Source organism: Serinus canaria, chromosome 3, assembly GCF_022539315.1.
Source record: "Serinus canaria isolate serCan28SL12 chromosome 3, serCan2020, whole genome shotgun sequence".
In the NCBI taxonomy this organism is placed as follows: domain Eukaryota; kingdom Metazoa; phylum Chordata; class Aves; order Passeriformes; family Fringillidae; genus Serinus; species Serinus canaria.
In genome coordinates, this window is record NC_066316.1 from 8,042,841 (window position 1) to 8,058,950 (window position 16,110).

Below are 16,110 nucleotides of genomic sequence, written 5' to 3' on the forward strand. Positions count from 1 at the left end.
GTTCACTTTGTGCCATAAATTAATGAATGACTTCATCAAATAATGGATCTGCCCTAGGGGAGGCTCCTGGATGGAGAGGTCACTCTCAGCTTCAGCCTTTAGGTGCACACAGCCACCACCCAGAGCTCCAGCTCAATCTCACACCTACTTTAGATCACAGTGGGCAAAACCCTTCAATTGTTTCAGAGCATCCAAGTGAGAAAACCAAAGCCCAGAGAGGGAAGCAGCTCTGCCCAGCTCTGTCAGAAGTGGTCAGTGCCCAGAGGCCTTGCACACAGACCCTGGGGTTCCTTCACACTGCCCAGGGATTTCTGGCTGCCTGCAGGTTTCAGAGCACCACTTTGTGTGAAAAGGGATGGGAGGATCATTTCCATCCTGACACAAATACCAGCTGCAAGTCACTTTTCCCCCTCCCTTAGATCAGCCTCACTGAGAGACTCAGTGATGATGCTGCAGGTCCCCTTTGCTCAGGACAGAGCTGTGGAAATCACTGCCCTCACCTTCTCCACTCTGCCTGAGCAGTACAACAGACACAAAATGTTTTGACAGCATCTCCTGTGAACTCTTTGCTGGAAACCCCCTAAAAAGCCAGTGGGAATTCTGGGTTTACAGAAGGGATTCTTACTCAGTTTATCTGTTCTAGGTGCTTCTGTAAATCTCATCTTTGCTGAAGGAGCAGCAGGCACAGGGGAGTGAGCTGGGTTTTGTCCTGACTCTGGCACTAGCAGCAGAGCTGTCAGCTCAGCACTGTTGGGAGATTTTCTCCTGCTTGGCTGATGTGAGAGACAGAACACGTTTCTCAGGCAGGGGTGAGTCTGTGGGTCAGAATCTCTGCTGCAATGCAGACTCAGGGATTTCAGAGCCAATGTTTTGGCACAGCCATGCCTCAGGAGTAATGGAGAGCTCCCCTAGTCTTCCTACTCAATGTTTTTCAGACCAAGTCCTCAATTTTTCAATATCAAAAGACAAATGCCAGGGCTATGGAGCCAAATTTCTCACTAATGCAGTTTGAAGCAGCATCATTTTATCTCTACTACAGCAGATCAATCTCTTTTTTAAAACCTGCTGATTTTTATCTATTATTTACTTTTAGGCTTATTACAGAATTCTTTTTAGTTAGCATTTAAACACAATTTCCTGCTCTCTGGAGGAAACCTGTCAGGATCCTACCCAGCACCTCTCACTCTGGGAATCAAGCTGGCTGCATTTTGGAAGCAGTTACTGATTTTGTTAAAGAAGCTCATGGAGCTCTAGCAGGCCTGCCAGTTGACTACATGCTTTCAGACATTTTTGACAAACACAGTTTGATTTTTAGGTCTTTTAGCAGATATTTCTATTATCTCCCTTGACACATCAGCTTCTCACCACTCAGAGATCACTACTGACCACGGAGGAGGAGCTTTTCTTTTGAAGGTTCATACCCACACATCCCTTCTCTCCTTTCCAGTACATTCCTTTTTGTTAATTCCTCCTTTTAACCCTGATGGGCAAATGGCACCAGCTCTGTTTTTGCTCACAGCACAGCCAGCCATGGCAGCAGAGCAACACAGGACAATTTACATCCAATACTGGGGTAGATTTTGCAGTGACTTAGAGCATAAGGAGGGCTGTAAAAGACCTCTCACCTGTAGCTGCTACACAGATCCATTTACACAGGAGCACATCCTGAGGCCAAGCACAACACAGCCTAAATTAGAGATGCCCAGGGTCAGGCCCCTTCCCAATTCAGGGCACCCCCAGCTCCATCTAGAATCAGGGGCAGCTGCAGATGTGCTGCAGATGTGCTGCAGATGTGCTGCAGATGCACAAGTCTCCCTCAAGAGAAATCAGGTGTGGAAGACAGGCTCTCAGGCTGCCAGCAATGAAGAATTTCCCCTTGCAAAATAATACCAGTCACCTTAAAATCTTACATTTTGGGGATGTTTTGGAAGGAGAGTGGAGGCAGATGCATCTTCTGCAGCCATAAGTGAATGCCAACATGTTGAGCAGGAGATCTGAGGTTTGTCACAGGGCTCAGAGCTGAGTCTGGATCAGTTTTGAAGAGAATTCAGGGTCTGTGTTTGCAGAGAAGCTGAGGCTGAGCTGTGACAGCCAGTGCCAGGATAAACAGCTGAGACTACAACTCTGACTTTCAGTTCTGACTTTGCCTTATGGGAATACTTTGCATGTCATCATCCCCTCTGCCACTAATAGCCACAGAGAGAGGGTTTACAGCAAAAGAGAGAATCCTTTTTCCTTTTCTGTTTTATGTGTTAATGTATCATTACAAAAGGGGGAAAAAACCCAACAAGGAAAGATGTAAAGGTAAGAAAGAAATAATACTGCCATTCTGAAGACACTTTAATTCAGCATCAACCTGTCAGCTATGAAAAAGAGGGGCTCTGGAAGCTGCCATTATGCTGCCACCACCACCTATAATGTTTCATAATGGATTTAACACAATGCCTCTCCAGGCATAAAGAAGCAAACTGCACCATTCCTGACCAAAAAAAAACAACAAAAAAAGCACTGCTATATTTTCAGAAGGTTAAGCAGAGCATTGGTATTCATGTCCCATTCTCCTTTCTTCATCTCTCCCTTCCCATGATGACTTAGGGTATTTTATATACAAAAAGCCCACTGTTTACATTGAGGAAAAAAACCCACAGCCTACCTGCTAAGACAGCAAACACCCCATATTTCAGAAGAGCAATAACGTGGGAAATGACTGATCCTGTGTGATTCAGCCTTGTGTTCCAATCTGCAAATTGGCATCACCCTGATCATCACTGCAGTGAGCACAGCACAGGATCACAGATGTAGCTGCAAAACACAGCTTTGAGGCTCAGTGCTGCACCCTGAACTCCCAGGGCCCAAGAAACACCCTGGGACAGACCCTCAGAAACCAGCTCTGCAAGAGGTGATAATGCACAGGGAAAATCTGGGGGCAGAGGCACCAGAGCTCAGCACTGGCCTGGGCTCCTGCACTGCCCCCAGCTCTGTGGAGCAGCAGCAGGATGGGCTGGGGAGGAGCTCCTGGGGTCAACCCTGCTGTGCACAGGGAGCCAGGCACGCTCTGGGGGCAGGCACAGGCAGCACAGGTGTGAAAAGGGCATTTCATATGGCTCTAGGCAGATATTCACTCGATATTTTTCACTCTAAGTATTGTGTTGTATTGATCAGTAGTGCTGTATTTACATTTTTATAGTATGGTAAGTGTCGTTTTGTAGATAAAAGGTAACTTTTGTAGTTAAAATAGGAACTATGTAAGTGGGATATTTTTAAAGAAAGGGATGAGGTACTCACACCAAGATAGCAGCCACAGGACACTTTAATCTTTCAGAGAAAAGGAATTTATTGCTCTCTGATCTGAAGAAATGAACTTCTTCCTGCCTGGCTAAGGATTGAAGGCACTGTCAGGATTCAGAGGAAGAAGCTGACACTGCCCAAACAGAATCCTGTGTTTGAATGGAATTTATGCATCATGGATGATGCATAAATGGTGTATGAATATGGAGCAGGCTGTTGCTTTTAAGGGTTAATCCTCTGTTAAGGTGTGTCCTTTTTTGGGCTTATTTTGCCCAGAAAGAGGTACCCAAACTGTCTGTAACTCTTTGTTTCTATTGTCTCATATTGTCCTAATCCCAATTGTCCAAATTTTTATTACTCTAATTATATTGCTATTTTTATAACCATTTTATGACTATTAAACTTTTAAAATTTTAAAACCAAATGTTTGGTGTTTTTCTCACCAGGAAAGGCAGGCAGGCTCTGGGGGCAGGCACAGGCAGCAGGGGAGCTGCCCAGCTCATCTGTCACTGTCACATTCTCCGAAAAATCCCCTTGCCCAGGATTCTTCTCCTGGGAAGCTGAGAAGCCTCAGAGAAAAAGGAAAACAAGAATTATCTGATTGTTTCTCCTGTGTTTTGCTGCTTTGGAATGTGGTTGGAGATTGTTTATCCAACATGTGAATTGTTTTTACTTAACGACCAATCCCCATCCAGCTGTGTCAGGACTCTGGAAGGAGTCACAGGTTTTTAAGTAGTATCTTGTTAAGCCTTCTGCAAGTAACCTTCCTCTATTCTTTAGTATAGTTTTAGTACAGCATTCCATAATATAATAATAAAATCTAATAGTAATATAATAACAAAATAAAAATTATTTTAATATATGTTATGATAATAAAATGAAACGATAATAAAATGAAACAATAATAAAAAATAAAATTAAAAAAATAAACAATTAAAGAAAACTACAAAAAATAAAACCAAAATAAAAACCTTTAAAAATAAATTTAAAAAAATTAAAAATTAATGAGAAAATAAAATAAAAAATAAATTACAAATAAAATTACAAATTAAAACAAAAAATTAAAATAAAAATAAATAGATAACATTAAAAATAAAATTAAAATTTAAAAAATTAAAAAGGAATAAAAATAAATTAAAATAATATAAAATAGAATATTAAGAATAAAAGAAATAAAATAAAAAATAAAAATAAAAAATAAATTAAATATGAGAGAACACAACATATTATAATATAATACCATAAAATAATAAATTAGCCTTCTAAGAACATGGAGTCAGATTCTCAATTCCTCCTCCATCCAGGGGACCCAGCAAACACCACACTCAGCCATTCACTAATGGCACCTGCCCATGCCAAAAGCCCCTGTGGGGAGCATTAAGGGGAAGGGATGGAAATGAAGCCCAAGGCTGCTCCCACTGTGCTTTGGGAGAGCCCAGGACACCTTTCCCCACTGCCATCCCATTGCTGCTAAAAGAACAGCCTGCTCCCTGGGGCTGGGCACCAGCTAAGGTGCCTTTCAGCATTTCTCCCCCAGGGTGATCCAGTTCATGCTCTGACTTCCTCCCCTCCTTTCCCCATCCCCTGAAGTTCTGCTCTTCTCCTCTGCCAGAGGGGACTGCACACCCCCAGCAAGCAGTGCCTTACCCTGCTGGGGCTGCTGTTGCTAAGAGACTGAGAGAGAGAGAGAGAGAGATCCTACCCACTCAAATTCCCCTACAAATCCCAATATTCCTCCTGTTGCTACTCTCCAGCCCTACTGAGATACCATTGGTGCAACCTGGGTATCCCACAGCCCCCTGTGGGTTTTATGGGATGTTCTCTGCCACTGGCGAGCGCTACTGACAAAGTCCCCAAAATGACATTGCAGTAATTAACATGGAATTGGCACAAACACAGATGAAATCGACTCTTGTGGGAAACCACCGAGGCCAGAGGAGGTCAGAGATCTTGCCTGGATCTAAAAGATCAAGATCTTCCAGAGCAAGACAGGTTCACAAAAATATCCTTGGAAAGCCAAGCTCAAAGTGAGCCATTGGAGGTCATGGCACAGCACTGGATAAAGTCCCTCCAAATGCTACTAAATTATGATTTTATATCAGTGTTCAGGTTGATTTTTCCCCCTTCCTCTGAGAATGCAGGGGAGTTTACTCTGCCAACACTCCTGGCAGGAGTCTCTCTCAAGCTTACAGAAAGGCTGGCAAATACCAAATAATAACAAATCTTATTGACAAGGCAAAAACATGGAGTAAGTTTTTAAAACTCTCCTGAAGTATTGCCGTGTTGCTAGGCTGACAGAATTATCAAACCCCTCCAGTCCCTGACAGCAGTGACAGACTTTTGCAGGCTCACAACAGTTCTCAATTTCAAGGCCTGTTTGCTGCCTGTGTCTGTCAGGCACACCACCTGCAACTTGCTGGGTTCTTAATTCTCCATTAAATTGGAGACACTGACGAGGATGCATGGAGAGATTTCAGCCATCCCACCAAAACCATGGGAACATGCCAGTGAGTGATGTCCTGATGCCTTTGTGTGTGCACAGAAATCACTTGGGCTGGAAAGCTTCCCCAGCTGAACAGGAGGCATAAGGACAACAGATTGTGGAGGCAGAGATCTCAAAAACAAAAACAAACAAACAAAAAAACAAACCCCCCCCCAAAAAAAAAAAAAAATTCAAGGTTATGAACTGGCCAAAGAGCTCCAGATTGATTTTACAGAGAGAGCAGAGCTTGGGGTACAGCAGCAAACAGCCTCAGAACTACCCATGGGAATGCTGTTAATTAATAAAAGGGGAGCAAAGAGATCTGGGAGCAATCAGTAGGAAACTGGGGCTTCTGTTCCACCTTTTTGTTCCAGGTTTAACTTTCCATCCATCCATCAGCCAGACAGACATCCAGCTGGTCACCCTAAAAAGTGTTGAGATGGCAAACCAGCCATCTGCTTGTCAGGGCTGAAAAGCTTCACCCCCTCTCAGACCACCTCTCTTCATACAGGTCTTTGTGCAAAGTGAGCAAATCTTCTGTTGAGCCTCCCATGGAGGCATGTTTTCCACACTTGGATAATTTGAAAGCAGTTTTAAGGATTTCTGGTATTAAATAAGTCTGGTTTGGAAATAAAAAGAACACCTCAAAGTTGACCATAACAAGTATTCCTTTTCTGTGTGCTGCAAGGCAGTTTGGGACCAAAATCCCATGCAGAAACCTCCAAAGAGAGACAAAAATCAGAAGTGTACAGGAAGCTGATGGGCAAAGTGGAGGCTGACAGAACCCCTGCTCCCTCTGACAGGGAAGAATTACAGATAGCTGAGAACCTGGCATGTTTGAGGGGACAGCTCTTCTGCAAAACAGAAAGGTAAATTAGACATAGAAGAAGCAGACATGGATAAAACAAGTTTTCTGTGCAATGTTTATAAGGAATGGGGAATGTGGAGAAGATGCCAAGAACAGCCATACATTTTGGGGAAGAAAGCAGAAATAGTCAGAAATTGAGATAACGCCAGAAATAGTTCGAAAATTTTTTAGAATGTCACAAGGCTGACAAAACATCAGGGCCAGATGGGATCTGTCTCAGAAAAATCAAACCATTAACCAAAAAAAAAAAAAGGGGGAAAAAGGGAAAAAAAACCAAACCAAAAATACAAAAAACCACAGCAGCATGGGAATCAAAGGAGTGAGGGCCATCATGCTTCACCCCTGCCTCTTTCACATGGACAGCTGAGTGAAATGAGCCCTGTCTGAGCTCAGTAAAAGCTGTGCTGAGTGTGCCACAGGAAGGCTGAACTCCTGAGGATACAGCATCTCACAGGGAAACATTTCCCAGAGTTGCAGCCCTTGGCAAGGTGTCCATAAAAAAGGAGCAAACACCTTTGGGGAAAGCTTCTGTCCACAGCACTTGGTGTGGCTGCTGAGAAACAGGGATGTGGACACTCTTTTTGGGGATGAGAGTGTCAAAAAAACAACCAGAGAGACCAGAAGTGACCAGGACCTGGTGGGCTGGGGAGGTGCTGGTGCATATTGAGGTCTGTGAGGGATCCCAAAACCAGGAAAAACCCCACAGCTGCAGTTGGGGGTGGACACAGAGCAGAGATGTTCACTGGGGACACACAGGAACAACTCAGGAAATTATGACTTCACCAACAATAATGACTAAATAGAGACCCTTATTTTCATCTGCTGAGCATGGATTCTCCAGTTTTGTTGGACACTTGAAATGCTCTTTTTGAAATCTAACAGAGAGGTCTGTTCCATGCAGAAGCACACTGGGAGAAAGTTTCCCAAGCAACCAGAGGAAGGGTTTCCCAAGAGGAATGTGCCCTGGCCTTGCAGATAAGGCACTAGACTGCCTAGGGTGAGATCATGAAATTGAATCTCTCAGTCTCTGACCTGGCTGGACACTTCCCTACAGCCATATCAATAATAAGTATTCCAGCATTCCTATAGAGCCCAGGAGAATCAGACAGTGAAGTTTTTTGCCAGCTATTTGTGACACAGAGCCCAGTGCAGATTTCCTCAGCCAAGAGCCCTAGGCCTCCTCTAGCACAGAAAGTCACTTTGGGATGGAAAGCACCACTGGAAACTGCAATCTCCCTGAAATAAAGTGGTTCAGATTGAATTAGGCACTTTTATTTAAGGGTAGAAAACTGCAGGCTGTCCTCCATCCTTAAACCAAAAGCAGTCATGGTAGTCCTCCCCTGAGCTCACCATACTCCTCTATCCAGCATCTATCTAGCTGCCTAAGAAATCCAGAAACAAAATAATTTCCACCCTAAACACCCCTTTCAGGGTTTGGGAATGCTTCCTGCCAAGTCCCCACTGCACTTGACTCATCTCTTTAATTCAATGTACCAGGTAGAGGCTTTGGGTGGGCGAGGATAACTCAAGATCTGCAAATGCAACATTAGTCCCATCCTAGATTAAAAGGAATTTAAGCAGGTGTTCTTCTACACCAAAAAGCAATTTAAAGTAATCTTCCAGCTCTGGTAGGAGAAATAAAAAAGAAGTAGATGGACCTCAGGAAGAAAATAAATATAACTTAGTAGGCAGTGGTTTAGTCTGATAGCACACTGATAGCACCAGAAGTCTTTTGCAGCTGGATGAATTGCTAAAACAAATGAACCAGCCTTCCTTCCCATGTGTCCTTGCTTGAGTCCACTTACAAGAGGGCTTTCAGTCCCCATGCACACTGCTAATGTCAGCTCCCAGTGCCTGAGCAGCAGCTCCTGTCATTGCTGCCTTCCTGATTATGACAACCTTCACTTCTACTCTCACAGCCCTTGCCAACATCAGTTGGGTGCATTAAGATTTGAGTGAAGATTTGCAATTTCTCCTTTTGCTGAACAAGCTTAAAAATGCCATTTTTTCTCCTATTTTAATTCCTAATAGCTACAGAACATTGCTACAATCTGTTGTATGTCAGTGCAGCATTTGCAAAATGAGCGAATACAGTCTCAGAAAATGCAGTCCCCTACTTGCTCATAAGGAGGAGAAAGAATTGGCAGCAGAGAAAGTTCATGTTGCAGTGAATACTTGACAGTGCACTTCTAAAACTTCTCCCCCTTGAACATAACAAGAGGCCTCCCCTTTGGATCTCAGGATGCCCTCTCACCAAGTCCCATCCCCCTGGAAATCCTGGAATACTGTGGGTGATACCATCAAATCCCCTGAAATTCTTACACATCACTGACCATCAGTGATCTCAAGAAAGCATTCCTCAGGTGAGGAAACCCAGGGCACTGGGAATATTTCTCTACTGCTCTGGAGTGCCCTGACCCCCAGGGGAGCACTGATTTTGACCCTTGTTCATGGAGAAAGTTTCCTAGACTCCAAGATAGACCAGAATCCACAGAAGTGTGAAATAGATTATAGAGAGCAGTGTAGGTGTATCACTTGGGTGAGAAATTTAGGTTTTGGGATTTTTAGTATGTTGTGCATGGAAGCAAGACAGAGGGCACAGGGTGTGGTCCTGAGTTTCTTCTTCATGCTTCTTCTTCCTTCTCCTTCATGGGTTTGGGTGATGTTTTGTAATTGGGCAGAAAAGTCCCCATTGTGGGCCTCCAGGGACCAGTTATTGGGTTAAAAGGGAAAATACTCCAGGTGTCAGCTCTTAATTGGAGAGTTTAGCTTAAAAGACCTTGCAACAAGAGACAGTTTGCCATTTTGTGCCTTGCTAATGAAAAGCTGCCAAACTCACAGTAGTGAAACTTTTATTTCTGATAAGAAATAATAAACATCTGAGTCCGAACATGAACTACTGTCTCCAGTGCCTTCAATCCAGACCCAGAGAAACCAATACTCAGGCAAAATCCTTCATCTGTTCTCAGCAAGTCTGCTTGAAACTATTAAACTCCTGCTGAGGGTATCTGCACCTTGGAACAGGCCAGAGATCTACTGCTGTCCCCCAAAGGGCTGGACAAATCCTCCAGCATGGAGCAGAGCCCAGGCAGCCATGCTTAAGAGAACACAGAACATCCTCTATTCCATGTCTAACATTCCCCATCCTGCTGGAAACCCCTGGGCTATCCAGCAGGGCTTACACCTCATCTGATGTGGCCAGTGTCACAGGAGCTGCTGGTTTCCATCCAAAGGAGGCTGTGAAGTTATGGGCAGCTGAGCAGAGAGACAAAGGCTGAATTAGTCACCCTTTGGACCTTTAACTGATTCTTATTATTGGTCCCTCCAGATAAGAGGTAGAACACTACAAAGAGGAGAACTCTTTTCCACTGCTCCTGTGTTGGTAAATTTGATTCCCCACAGCTGTCAAATGGATGGGTACCTTTCTCCAGGATCAAAAGTTAGGTGTGCTGGTAAACCAGCCACTGTCACCATCACAATTCAAGCAAATCCCAAAAAAAGGCAGCAGCATATGCTTTTCCTATTCATCAGCTTTCTGAAAGGGCTGCCTTACAATACATAACATTTATGAACCTGCCAGAACCAGCTTTTATGGAGAAGTAAAAAGTACTATGTAAAAGAGGCAAAAAATTTGATCTAAGGAGCAATTTCATTTAAGGCAGAGCGTGACAGCTTTGCAGTAGTTCACCTGATAGACTGCTGTGCTTCCCAAGCCACAGAAAATCATTTGCCTCCCTCAGACTTAATCTGAGAGAAACAGACTGTGTGCAAAAAGCTCCCATCTCATCTCACACTCCTGCTAGAAAACACCTCCAAAAATGACCTTAAAGGGGGCCAATCCAAGTGTAAAATGAAGGGAATCTCATCTGTCCAAGCACTGCCTTAAGTTGTAACTCAGACATCCTAAAGCCACTAAATCCACTCAGAAATCCATTCCCACTTACCTTTCAGGATTGTTTAATCTTTCAGGCGCCTGAATTTAAAGGTGCTTCATTACACAAACAAATTATTTCCATGTCACATAATTTCAGCGGCCTCCTGCTGCTCATTAGTGCTCCTCCATGAAGAGTGGTATTTCTCTATCACCTGCAGTTCTGCTGTGATTTACTTCAGGCTTTTGAATCCTTCCTGTGTCCTTCAGAGTAGCCCTGACCAGAGCACGATGGTAACAGCACTCAGCTTTTAAATTATATTCTCTGGCAAAATACACTCACTCAGAAACCAAACACACAGATGCTTGGTTCTGCTTTGCACAGAGTGTTCTAAACCATTAGATGCTTGTCCTCCAAAGAGGAAAAAGCAGAAAGGATGCCAAAGGGATGAAGATACCTAATTTTCCCTACAGATTTCACCTAAACTTAACCATAGAAACAAATGCTCAAATTAAGCAGACTTGATCATCCCTGGAAGATGGAAGAATCTGCCTCTCCACCAGCTGCAAGCAGAACTTCCACAGCTGTGTAAGGGAACTGGATTTTTTTGGGTGAGGCTAAAAGTTCTTGAAGGAAGAGGGTCTCCCCTTGGCCTTCAGCAGCAGCTTGGCTGTGTTGGAATAAGGCTGGTACCAGCAGCTACAGGACAAGGCTGAAAGAGAAAAATGGATCAGCATGGGGAGACTCTGGGTTTGGCAAGGAGATTCCCCACACTCGAAAAGAAGTAGGGGGGAAAAGGAAACTGTACTTTGTGAGGTGTGGGAATAAATGTGGAAAACAAACCTTTTAAGCCAGAAAGCCTTGGGCATTTCCAAGCACTGTAACTGATCCACTGAGCCATGGTATGAGAGGACTGAATAATCCAAAGCACTAAATATCACAAGAGCTAACACCTAGGGACTTTGTACCACCCACACTTACAAAGAGTGAGTGCCCAGGAGCATCCCATAATGCCTGGGATCAATAATTATCTTGTGCTGGGGAGCACTGCTCTAATCAAAGAGCAGGATGGAAGTGCACAGAATGCTAAATCAGTACCAAAGGGTTATGCTATGCTGCAAGGTAGAAAGATTCACAGAGAAAGGTGCTGTACAAGGGGGTAATGAGGTTACATTGAGAAAAAGAAGAAAAGGGAACTTGTAAATAGTATAAGAGAGTGTCCACAAGCTCAAATGGGGATAGAGATATTATTAAAAGATAATTTGCAGCAAAACAAATAGCCAGTGCTACAAGATCAGCCCCTGTGACACTGGCAGCTGGTGTTTAGAGTGTTCCTGATGTGTTTCCAGCCTTCCTGACGTTCTCCATTATTGTATTTGCTGGGAGGGACCCTCATGGCAGGAAGGAATGATGAATCTGACTCCATGATCTCAGAAGGCCAATTTATTATTTTAGGACATTAAAGAATGCTATACTAAAGAAAGGAAACTAACAGAAGGCTAAAGAGATAATAATGAAAACTTGTGACTCTTTCTAGAGTCTCAACACAGCTTGGCCCCAGTTGGCCGAAGAGTCAAAACAACTCACACCAGAATCCAATGGAACAATCACCTGTGGGTAAACAATCTCCAAACACATTCCACATGAGCACAACACAGGAGAAGCAAATGAGATAAGAATTGTTTTCCTTTTCTCTGAGGCTTCTCAGCTTCCCAGGAGGAAAATCCTGGGTGAAGGGATTTTTCAGAGAATGTGAATGCCACAGTCCATAAGTATGTTTGTTCCAATGACAGAAGGGAAAAGAGGGGAAAAAATACAGGTAGCATGGAATTAATAGAGCAAGGGCCTCCTTTTCTTTCTTATAGATTTTTGTGAGTGTTTGAAAATAAATTAAGATCTTCCTCAACGTTTTGTAATTTTTGTCCATCCCCACCCAAAAGACTTAATGACAGGGAAGAATGAATTAAAGATTAAGACAAAGAACATTATTTCAGTGGCACAAAATCATCAACAGGGTACAATTCAGAGCAAAGGACTTCCACTGGACAAGCAGCTGGTGTCAGTGGACAAGCAGGGTACAAATTGATTCCAGTCTGGCTGCTTTCTTTGTCTTACATGATGCAACTGCCTGATACTATTGATGGTTTCAGTAAAGGTTAACGTCTTTGTTAACCTGCAACAGTCACAGATAAATCCCAGAATAAATCCCTGAATCTCTAGAGATCATTCTCAAGATGCTGCCAAATCACCTGCACAAATGGAAACTGACATTAAACCTAAGTCACACAAGTTTAAAACAGCAACCCACAGCTGAACTGCAGGCAGACCCAAATCCAAAGCTATGGTGCAATGATAAATAGACTGAGCTCCAGATTTTCATTAATAGCTCACATTTCCTGGAAAACCCTGAATGCAGGAAGACACACTAGGGTCTGGGGTGTCTGCTCTATTTTCAGGGCAAGCATGAATGGCTCAGAAGGGGGAAAGGGAAAGCTTGTGCTAGCAGAATTGCTTTGGGCCTGTCACAGTGTTTTTCTAGTGCCTCTAGTTTCTCTCTCCTCACCTACCTTGTCTTTGGTGTGATAAGTACAGGTTTTCCTGACTGTTTTCCCAATTTCTCTCTTGAGAGAATTAACTTACTGGGGATTTTCTCTCTGAGCACCACAGCTCACACTGGGTGAATTTAGGGGATGTTACAGAGCCTGGCACAGACACATGGGGCAACATGGAACAGTCCAAAGCTCTTTAGAGGAAGAACAACTGCATGAGCACTCAGCTGAGAAGAAAGAAAAGCAGCTACAGGCATTAAAACATGAAGACTCTTGTGATGAGATCCTCGTGTTTCCCAGGAATTACTGCAATTCTTTTTGCACAGGCTGTAAGGATGAAGGGATGCTTTAACTGAAGCCTGGAAAGGAAGGCAGGAGCCGGGGGATTTGTCCAGATTTGTCCTGGAGTTCTAATAATTTCTTGGTGGTCTTGGTACCATCAGATGTTTTCAAGACATAGCAGGACACATTTACAAAATGCCAATATTAAAAGTCTTAAGCTAATAGAAATTTAGGGAAACTAAAATTTCCTGTTGTTTTGATGCCCATGGAACAGAAGAATAATGAATAAATATGAACCTACTATTGTTCCCAGTTGAATCAATGCAGGATTTCCACCAGATTGGACACAAAGAATCCTTTTTTTTTTTTTTACCAAGTGGGAAGTCTTGTGTGTGCAGGATATACCCATGTACTCTGTCAGCAACAAGCCTAGCTCTCATTTGCACCAGGAAAAGCTCACTGAGTCACAAACCCAGCCTCATGTGACTGTCTGACATATGTCAGATGGAAGCAATTTATGAGGTCTCAGGTTCATGACAGCCTCAAGACTCTGTTCTGACATGGGCCACAAGTGGCACTTGGATAAGTCATTCCTCTGGTCAGAGCTGCACTTGTCTCTGTGAGGACACAGGGCTGTGCCAGCCCCAGTTTCAGCTGCTACAATGGATTTTCTAGGGGCAGACACAACTCAAACCTCCAGCACATGAATGAAATGAATTGATTTCTTCTGCTAGGAGGGTTCTGTGCTCCTTGAGCCAAGCTCTGCTTTAAGTCACAGCGTGTGGAGCCGTGCTGGATTTACTCTGGTGCTCTGGAGTGCAGACTGCAGGGCTCCTCCTGTCCCCCAGGGATGGTTAGTGAGCAGCAGCTCTGCTTGGCTCCTTTTTGTCTTTGTTAACAACACTTCTAATGATTTGTGTTTGCAGCTATTTTTGCATCTCTTAACATGCTTGTAAGGTGCTCAAGGCTGCCTTGGAAAGAACCCAGGCTCAGGAGTGGGGTGTATTTAAACTCCCCTGGTTGCTGTGGATATGGCATTGCTGTTCATTCAGCTTGCAGGAGTTTTTTTTTTTTTCCTCCCTTTCCAAAGTAGAGGCAGCCTGTGGTGTGCCCAGCCCTCAGAGCACTGTGACAGAGAAGCACCATCCCTTCCTTTTGCAGAATCTCCAATTCTCCACTGAACAACTTGTTCTCCACAAGAACATCACCAACACTAGGGCAAGCAGGGAAAGAAAAGGTTATTCTACAGCTGCAGGGTAAACTAAAAAAACTATCTGATCCTAAGTTCCCTTTAGCCTGACAACACTGCCCTCTTTGTTTAGTGAACAACTCAAAATGTCCACACCTGCAAAGTATTTGAGATACAGCTTGTTTAGACTCTGTGAAAACAAAGGGGAAAACTCTCATCATAAGATCTCCTATGACAGCTCCTTGAAAATCAGCTAGTGACCATAACCAATTCCTTCTCCTGTTCTCTACTGGGATATCACTCTCCTCTGACTGGGTGTTTGGTGGCCATGAGCCACTCTGGAGTCCCTGAGGCCTGATGGATATGGAATTCTCAGGAGACTGGGCCAGCATCACCTACTCTTCCTCCAGACATCCAGGAGATTCAGCTGCCTCAGCTTCCTTTGGGCCTGCCCTTGGCACAGCAGCACTGTCTGTCTTCAGCTTTACAGGGCATCCTGCAGAGAGAACTCTGGGGCAGGATGTGCTCCCAGCCCTGGGGGGCAGCATACTGGTGCTATACTGGTGTGCCAGGGGAGTTCCATGGCCTGAAACACCTCTTTGAATTCAGTTTGGGTTTGTCTTTTTTTTTTAAAACAATTTTTGTCTCAACTGCAGAAAAATAATGTTAAATATATAAATTCATAGCAGTTCTGTGAGCTGTTTTCATGCTGAGAAGCAAAATGACCACTTTAAAAGATCAGATCTGAGGAAATCTGAGTATTCTTAGCAGGTACAAATATCACGCTTTTTATAAACCAGAACCTTATTTTCATTTAAAAAATAATAATTAAAAAATTCAGCCCTGGGCCACATTTCCCTGCTTAGGTCCCAGCACACCTTTCCATGGATTCCTGCCTTCCCAGGCTGAAGCTCTCCAGCACAGCCCTGTCTCCTGGGCCAGAGGGAAGCCCTGAAATGTTCCAGCACACAGCTGCAGGGTGCTCAGCATGGGATGCTCTGCAGGGCTGCCACCAGCCCTCGGGGAGCCTCAGCAGAGAAATGCTGCCACCAACTCCCTTGTTTAGAGAAGCTGGGAAACGTCACAACTTGTTACATCCTTAAAACCCTCGGGAGGCAGTCGTAACTTCTGCCTGAGGCGCCCCAAAGCTTCCAGCAGCGCGAAATTGACGCTGCAGCTCAGCCTGGGAGCGCTGGCACTTGGACAGGGGGCAGAGGAAGCCTCACGTACTGCCAGCTCATCTTGGGGAAGTAAATCAACCAGCTCCCATTTGTCACAGGCTTTGGGATATTCCAAGGAAATGTTCCATGAAAGCCAATTTCTGACAAAATATTGTTTTAATTCATGGCCACCTTTGATTTTCTATTTGGGCTGCTCTCACAATGGCCTTTTGCTGGATTTTACTGTAGCTAACGTGGGCTCACACCCACACACAATTCCCAGGACCTATGGAGAATTATGTCACTGCAAGTTATTGATTGTGCTCCAGCTTGGATTCTGCTTTGTACAGGCTCTGATTAATCCATATTCATGCCATAAGGATTTCTCATCTGACTGTGGTTTGATCAACCAGCAGAGAA